The sequence below is a fragment of the Littorina saxatilis genome, linkage group LG12 (genome assembly GCF_037325665.1).
Source record: "Littorina saxatilis isolate snail1 linkage group LG12, US_GU_Lsax_2.0, whole genome shotgun sequence".
Classification (NCBI taxonomy): Eukaryota; Metazoa; Mollusca; class Gastropoda; order Littorinimorpha; family Littorinidae; genus Littorina; species Littorina saxatilis.
Window position 1 is genome coordinate 3,318,372 of NC_090256.1, and position 9,125 is coordinate 3,327,496.

Genomic DNA, 9,125 nt, shown 5'->3' on the forward strand with positions numbered 1-9,125 from the left:
ATGGACAAGGTCAGCAGACGTGTTGGCAACGGGTGGACACCAACCCAGACGACACCTGCTTGGAAGAGACAAGGGGAGTGGGCGCGTGGCGGCGAAGGGGCCGGGGGGGGGGGGGGGCAGTGGTTGGATCAGCGTTCACTTATGCTTCTGTATCCTTATATCACGTAGCGGCTTGAAGTCTTCTGTTAAAGATGCAGTCCTTCGTGTGTAAGCAATCCTGTACACAACCTCGACCTCCGGGATGAAGTGCACCAACCAAAAGTTGGTGCCATCCAAACGGAAGAGAACAAACCGCAGGGTTAGATTGGTAGAAATCACAACACATTTCTATTTCAACCAATCCACGACTGCGGGTGGCTCCCGTTTGGGTTGTAACTTCCACGTGCACCTCAGCCCAGATCTGCCCAACATGTCAAGCCTCATATTGATTCGGCGAAGCCGAAAAAGAATTCGCGAAAATAAATTGGGCGAAGTCGACTTTGCGAAGTCTACTTCACAAAGCTCGCTGCACGAAGCTTTGGCACTGAATTTTCGATGAAAAGACTTCGCGAAGTCAATGTTGGTCTCAATTAAGGAAGTCCTGTAAGCCCCAATCTAATTGGCGGGGATATAGCTCAGTTGGTAGCGCGCTGGATTTGTATTCAGTTGGCCGCTGTCAGCGTGAGTTCGATCCCAGGTTCGGCGGAAATTTATTTCACAGAGTCAACTTTGTGTGCAGACTCTCTTCGGTGTCCGAACCTCCCCCCGTGTACACAACATTGGGTGTGCACGTTAAAGATCCCACGATTGACAAAAGGGTTTTTCCTGGCAAAATTGCTTAGGCACAGTTAATAATTGTCTACCTATACCCGTGTGACTTGGAATAATAGGCCGTGAAAGGTAAATATGCGCCGAAATGGCTGCAATCTACTGGCCGTATAAAATTTCATCTCACACGGCATCACTGCAGAGCGCCTAGAACTGTACCCACGGAATATGCGCGATATAAGACTCATTGATTGATTGATTGATTGATTGATTGATTGGTCCAAGTCCACCCTGCGAAGTCTACTTCACGACGCTCGCTGCGCGAAGCTTTGGCACTAAATCCCGGTAAAAAGAAATCTTCGCGATTTGTCAGTTGCAGATTTATTTTTTGTAGATTGATATCTATAGGCGTCACTTTAAATAATTCAGCACACACAATAAGGCAATTCTCCACAGAAAGCAGCCAGACTGGTGATTTTTGGTAAGTGTTCAAAGGCAAGATTTTATCTCATATAAAAGCGTGGACAAAGTTAGGTTGGTGTACATGGTCGCTTACACAAGCTGGGCATGCAGTACGTGCCTTTAAGGGGGGGGGGGGCTGAGGGCGAGGGGGGTGGTGGGGTGGGGGGTTGGGGGGGGAATTGACCGAGGATTTGACCCTGGGTAGCTTAGTCGTCTGGTCAGCGATCACTCATGCTTTTCATTCATCATAATTATCTTTTTCTTTTTCTTTTTCTCCTTCTTCTGGTTCGTCATATTGCCATCATATGAAGTGGCGGCTGATAGGCTTCTACTAAATACATTGCCAGCTTAGTCGTTTGAGTTTGTGTTTGTTCTTATTTGTGTTATTATATTATATTAATACGCGAACACCGATATAACTTCTTCTGCTAGATATAAAGGAGAGTGGGTTTTTTTCTCTAACAGGTAACTATGAGATCTGCAAACCTGTCCAGTAATCTTCTCATCTCAGAAGACAAAGACATTTTCAGACCTTTAAAATCATGTTCGGTTTTTATTTCAAGTTAACTAGGAACCATGAAATCATTACCAAATACTGATTTTTTTATTTTGTTGTGTGTGTTTGTCAGACACAACCAAGTTTGGTTTCTGCTCGTGACTAAAAAGAATTTAAATCTTCTCGTTATGCCAATATCTTGAATAGATAAGACGTCAGAGCATGTTCCACACCCTTTAACCCTTTGAACTTGACATTTCCTGTCTGTTTGTTTCCTTATTTGTTGCTCTTCTTCTTTTTCTTTTACTTTTAAGTTTTATTTTTATTGTGAGTGTGTGTTGTGTGCGTGCGTGCGTGCGTGCGTGCGTACGTACGTGTGTGTGTGTGTGTGTGTGTGTGTGTGTGTGCAGTCTATCCGTCGGTGCGTGCGTGCGTGTGTGTGTGTGCAGTCTGTCCGTCGGTGCGTGCGTGCGCGTGTGTGTGTGTGTGTGTGTGTGTGTGTGTGTGTGTGTGTGTGTGTTTACACGAGCATATGACGCACATGTCACGCAGACGAGTGAACATCTCAGACAGGGCGGGATTTTCTTGTCTTTACAGGATCACGTGATGGTGTCTAATCTCCTTTGATAACGGATTACTTTAGATTATAAGATTCTGCAAGATGGAAGTAGGCAAGGGTGTGGTTTGGTGTCGGTTGTCGACAAAGCACAAAAAGTGCTTTCAAATCGCCGAAAACTTCAAACGTTAATTTGGCATATCTGCCGAACTGTTGTTTTTCCGGAAGAGTGACGCAAAGAACTGTCATTAACTTTGAACGTTAAATTTTGCCGGAAGTTTTACGGCGATTTGGGCAAATTTGCTGCGACCCGACATCCTTCCCCCCCCCTCTCTCTCCAACACATACATAACGCATTCACACTCAACACATACATAACGCATTCGCACCAACACATACATAACGCATTCACACCAACACATACATAACGCATTCACACCAACACATACATAACGCATTCACACCAACACATACATAACGCATTTACACCAACACATACATAACGCATTCACACCAACACATACATAACGCATTCACACCAACACATACATAACGCATTCACACCCAACACATACATAACGCATTTACACCAACACATACATAACGCATTTACACCAACACATACATAACGCATTCACACCAACACATACATAACACATTCACACCAACACATACATAACGCATTCACACCAACACATACATAACGCATTCACACCAACACATACATAACGCATTCACACCAGCACATACATAACACATTCACACCAACACATACATAACGCATTCACACCAACACATACATAACGCATTCACACCAACACATACATAACGCATTTACACCAACACATACATAACGCATTTACACCAGCACATACATAACGCATTCACACCAACACATACATAACGCATTCACACCAACACATACATAACGCATTCACACCAACACATACATAACGCATTCACACCAGCACATACATAACGCATTCACACCAACACATACATAACGCATTTACACCAACACATACATAACGCATTCACACCAGCACATACATAACGCATTCACACCAACACATACATAACGCATTCACACCAACACATATACGCTTGAACACATGCACATCGACTTTCAATCGTTTCTTGATAAATGCTGTCTATCTGTTTTGTCCTCCTTGGGGCACGTCAGTTGGACGAGTAACCTACCTATGGACTGGGTGGCCGAGTGGTAACGCACTTGAGCTCGGAAGCGAGAGGTTGCGAGTTCGACCCTGGGTCAGGGCGTTAGCAATTTTCTCCCCCCCTTTCCTAACTTAGGTGGTGGGTTCAAGTGCTAGTCTTTCGGATGAGACGAAAAACCGAGGTCCCTTCGTGTACACTACATTGGGGTGTGCACGTTAAAGATCCCACGATTGACAAAAGGGTCTTTTCTGGCAAAATTGTATGGGCATAGATAAAAATGTCCACCAAAATACACGTGTGACTTGGAATAATAGGCCGTGAAAAGTAGGATATGCGCCGAAATGGTTGCAATCTGCTGGCCGATGTGAATGCGTGATGTATTGTGTAAAAACATTCCATCTCACACGGCATCAATAAATCCCTGCGCCTTGAATATGTGCGCGATATAAATTGCATAAAATAAAAATAAAAAATAAAAATAAATCCCTGCGCTTAGAACTGTACCCACGGAATACGCGCGATATAAGACTCACATTGATTGCAGGGCCGGACTACCGGGGGGGTTATGGGGGTTGCGCACCCCCCCCCCCCTTCCTAGCCTGAACATGTACCTTACTTATTTAAAACATTTTTTATTATTGCTTATTTTATGCCGTTTCATGCAAGGAGCGACCATTTTCTTATCTCAGAATATGACCTACCCATCAGCCCACAAGGGGCTCTGCCCCTTGACCCCGCCCAGGGGCGGACGGGGTTTCTAGGGTTTCCGGACCCACCTTATAAATATAAAAATATAAAAATATTGAATGAGGTATGCATTTCTTTATTTTACATTGAGTTTCAATTTTGGGGGTTATAATCAGTGACAAAATCTGCTGCCTGAAACTGGTAATGATCATCCTCAGAATGCACCAGATTGCACCATTTTGCATCCTTTTTTTCAAAATTTTCCGGGGGGTCATGCCCCCGGACCCCCCTAGCAAGCTAGGCGCTTTGCGCCGTCGGCTCGGCGCTTCGCGCCTTCACACCCATATCTTCACAATATACTTTTGAACCCCCCCCCCCCCCCCATAAAATGAACTGATCCGCCCCTGCCGCCAGGGGGGATATCCCCCTGGACCACCTCTAGCAACCCCCCCCCCCCCTCCTCTTAGCCTAGTCCGGCCCTGGATTGATTGATATTTTAGTGTTACTTCGTATTCTCAGGGGTAGACTCTAGCCTTAAAAGGAGAGTATCCTTATACCCCTAAGAGTGCTGGAAAAAGTTCCCCCGACACGACCTTGAGGACTATGGGTAGGCATTGTACTCACCCAGACAGGTCATGCACCCCATCACCCCCCCCACCCCCTCAACCCTATCCCCACCCTATCCAACCACCCTACCCTTCCTTAAAGGCCCGGCAGGAGTATATAAGGAGCCTGACCTTCTGCGTTGGCAAATCATTTCAAACCTCTTGCAGGCAACGGACAAATACTGCTCCTACATTTTCTTTAATATCTCGGTTAAGCATGAGTTACGGTGTCAGATTTTTTGTTCACACAGCTGGTTTTCACACATTTACCGCCCTATGCGCTTAGATAAGGTTAATTCTCCATAATAAAGAAGATATTTGTAAACAAACATTTCAATGGGGATCTTGTTCAAAGAAAAGGGCGGAGTCAACACTCTCCGACGTCACAGATTTACACCATGCGTTCCAAAAATAGCAAAACACGTGGCATGCGGCAATTTGGTCCCAGAACATGCTGTCTCAGGTGCATGTGTATTTGTTACATCGGATATGAAGAAAGAAATGCAACTAACCTTTACCACCAGTTGTGGCCTTGATAGGGTATTCCTGTGGGGTTGGGATAAAGCTCTCTCACTAATTTGAGCACACAGTCGGGCATCATTTCTCGGTTAATGTTTACCCGTGTTGGATTGTCTTGATGTAAGGAAGACGTCTTTTTCGCCAAGTACAATGCACAATTCCAAGCACCGCGTCGGTCTAGCATGGACCAATACTTCTTGTAGAGTACTTTTCTAATGCCGGAATTCCTGCGGTGTGGCAATTGGCCTGTACCTAGCCACCTCTGGCGATGATTTGTCACACAAGGGCTGCAAAAACAAAAGGCACACTGGCCTACCAGAGGAGAGCCCTGTACTAGGACCCGTGTCTCCGCTTTCACCATCGCCTCCAGGATCAGATAACCACGTCTGCACCCTAACGGTACTACACACACGAGAGACAGCCTATGTATCGAGGTCACACGATGATGGCCCAGCACCTCTTGGTACACAAGTCGAATCTTTTATTACACACCTTCGAGTTTCAAATGGCCACTGATTCTCAGTAAATAGTCTCCTTATTGCGTTCTCCTGGTCACTGTTAATGTTGAGAAGTGTTAAATCAAATTTCGCCATTTATTTCCACAGCTGAATACAGCTTACAGACCGCAGCCTGGCCCTAACTAAGTTACTATCACCATCGGATGTTGGAATGTGAAACACTCAGGTTTTCCCGCCTTCATCTGTCAACAACACTGATTGTGTTAGAGGCTCTCGCTGGGTGGAATAACAGACCGTGTTCCAAAGTATGCGTATACACTACGCAGATTATCACCGTTGACTTCGTCTACATGGTCCCGCTAACTATAATTACTGTCCCTGAAAGTGCCTCACAGGATGGGCAAGTTTACTTTCAAAACAGAAAGGGGTAATCTAAACTCGGTTTGTTCTAAGTGGACATGGGAAACAAAGGGACTCGGATCTTGGGTCGCCCCTGGCAACACAAATGGAAGAATCCAGGATATGCAAATGGTCTTCTGCAGTTTATTCCAAGGGGGTAGGGGGTTGAAAGGGGGAACGAACGGGAGGGGGGAGGGCGGAGGGGACAGTGGTCGGTGGAGTTACTATACTAAGACTGCAGCAATGGACTGGTGATGTGAAATCATCACCCACACATTTCGAGGTACCCTCCCCCCTCACCATTCGGTTCACAAGCCTGTTTTTGTCCTTGGTCAGTTTGAAAATGATTGGTTTGTTCAAGTATTCCGCCAAAAAAATGCGCCAAGATTTCCCTCCTCATTTCAGTGGTGTTTGACGCTTGCCCCACTCACTTAGTCAGAGTCTGATGCAAAAATTGACTCGAGAATTCTGTTCATTGACGTTGTGACGTACTAAACTTGTTTATTGTTCGCGGTTTTGGCTGATTCTGTGTTGTTTTTCTGCAATATCAGCGAAAGTACCATCATAGCGGTGACTGAGTTACAGCAACCAAGACTAAGTTTCATTTTGTCCGTTTGACTAGCCTGACATCTACAGCCTTGACATTGTTATTCTGTTTCTCTCTGTGTGACTGATTTCTTTGACACAAAGGTTCTCTGTGTGAAAGTTCAATTGTATTGTAAATATAAACAAAATACGCAATCAATATGCAAGATATCACAAATGTTCAGAAACGAAAATATGTGAAAAACTCTGAAGAAGCTGTTAAAAGAAGAAATGCTGCTCGCACAGACAGAAAGCCAGATGGTAAAATTCAGTTTAGCGGTGAGAGAGAGGAAATTGATCTTATTTACGCCCAAGTTCAAAAGGTTAAAACATTTTTGGGAGAAGGAAATCCAAACAAAGAGCTTGTGGACACTATCTTGTGCTTTTTTTATTGACAAAAACATTGAAGCTGATTTATTAGAGCGCACTGATGCCCCCGCGTGCCCAGTGCACTTTGGCCTGTTCGTGTTTACATCGCGTGCCACGCGTTGTGCTATTTTTGCTAAGCCCCGCCCCTTTTTCTGTTGCATTATGGGAGAGGCCGGATTGGCCGTGACGTGTTTAAGTCTGTCGTCCACTTGGAATCGAGAGACAGCATACCTCTACATCGACTGCATGTTGATCGTGACCACAGGAGCTTCAGGGGCGGAGCAGTTAAGCCATAGTGGGAGGGGGGAGGGGTAACAACCTGGGGTCCAGGGGTCTACCGAAGCTGAAGAGTTTTAGCTATTTTATAAACAATTCGTGGCTTATCCTTGATTTTAAACATGATCAACTGGTGTCAGCAGCCACTCATTAGTTCTTTTAAAGTTAGTATTAAATCTCTTTTTTGTTACACAGCCGGGGGGGAGGGGGGTTCTGGAACCCCTGTAACAAACACGCCCCCCCCCCCCCCCGCCCTATTCCGCCCCTGAGCTTGTATCAAAGCGCCGGTCGACCTACTCCTTTATCCTTCCTGTACTATTTCTACTCTGCTGAATAGACGATAAACAACAATAACCAACCAACCAACCAACCAACCAACCAACCAACCAACCAACCAACCAACCTATTACTACTAGTATACTACTTAGGATAAAGGAGTAGATCGACCGGCGCTTGATACAAGCTGGTCTGTGATCGTGACCGTACACAAAGCCATACCATCCCTTTGCGTGCGTTGAGCAGTAAACAGCACTGCCATGGCCAACGCCTGAGTAGAAGTACGGCTGTGGTAGGCTGCGCTGCTGTGAATCGAAAGGCGTCGAGCGGCGTCGAAAGGTTTCTGAAGAGGAACAGAACCGTTGCCTGTTCCTTTCGACGCTCCGACCACCAGTCAATTTATCGCAAACACAGCAATTAAAGGATCCGCGTTGAAGTAGCATCGAACAGAATAGGCAGTGACACTATATTTTTCTTTCGACATTTCTCAGCTTCTTTCGATTCACAGAGTTCGAGCCAATCGTACTACTTGTTACTCCATGGTCGGCCAATGGTGGGCACTGCAAAGCAATTGTATAGCTTTGTGAGTGTGCTGTGTTAACAATCGAGGTTGATGTGTGCTGTGTTAACAATCGAGGTTGATGTGTGCTGTGTTAACAATCGAGGTTGATGTGTGCTGTGTTAACAATCGAGGTTGATGTGTGCTGTGTTAACAATCGAGGTTGATGTGTGCTGTGTTAACAATCGAGGTTGATGTGTGCTGTCTTCTACTGCAAATGGACGACAGGCTTAACTTCTCGTAACCTACCTCTCTCTCGTTCACCCATTCTCACCTTACTTCAGCCCCGCCCGCCACCTTCATTGACCCAGACCTGCAATGATAACCGCTGCAAGCCCTCGCCTAGTTGTCAGCCAATCACAGGCCTTCGTTTTGTCGTCCTGTCTTGCTCTACTGGATAAGTATACCTTACTAGTACTTTGAAGAAAGCGCTTTAATTACGAGTCAATTGAAATCACTTTGCTTGCTTTTTGCTCCGTTTGCAAACTACCCGTTATGAAGAAAAAAAAAACCTAGGCAGATACTTTTAAGTGAAGATCTTTGTGATGAGACCGTTTCTTGTAAAACCTGTTATATGACAGGAAGGACCATACATTCCCCTACCATAATCAACAAACAGAGTGATTTTATGTAACCGAGTGCACAATGAAAGTGACTGTCTGGTTTTGTCATGATTAATCAGAGTTTTAATCACAAACCTTTCCGGTGTTTGTTTGTTTGTTTGTTTGTTTGTTTGCTTGTGTGTTTTTTTTTGGTTTTTTTTTTGTTTGTTTGTTTGTTTGTTTTTTGTTTGTTTGTTTGTTTTTTGTTTGTTTGTTTGTTTGCTTGTGTGTTTGTTTGTTGTTTGTTTGTTTTTGTTTTTTGTTTGTTTGTTTGTTTGTTTGTTTGTTTTTTGTTTGTTTGTTTGTTTGTTTGTTTGCTTGCTTTAATTCATGCCGTGTTTGTGGTATGGGGG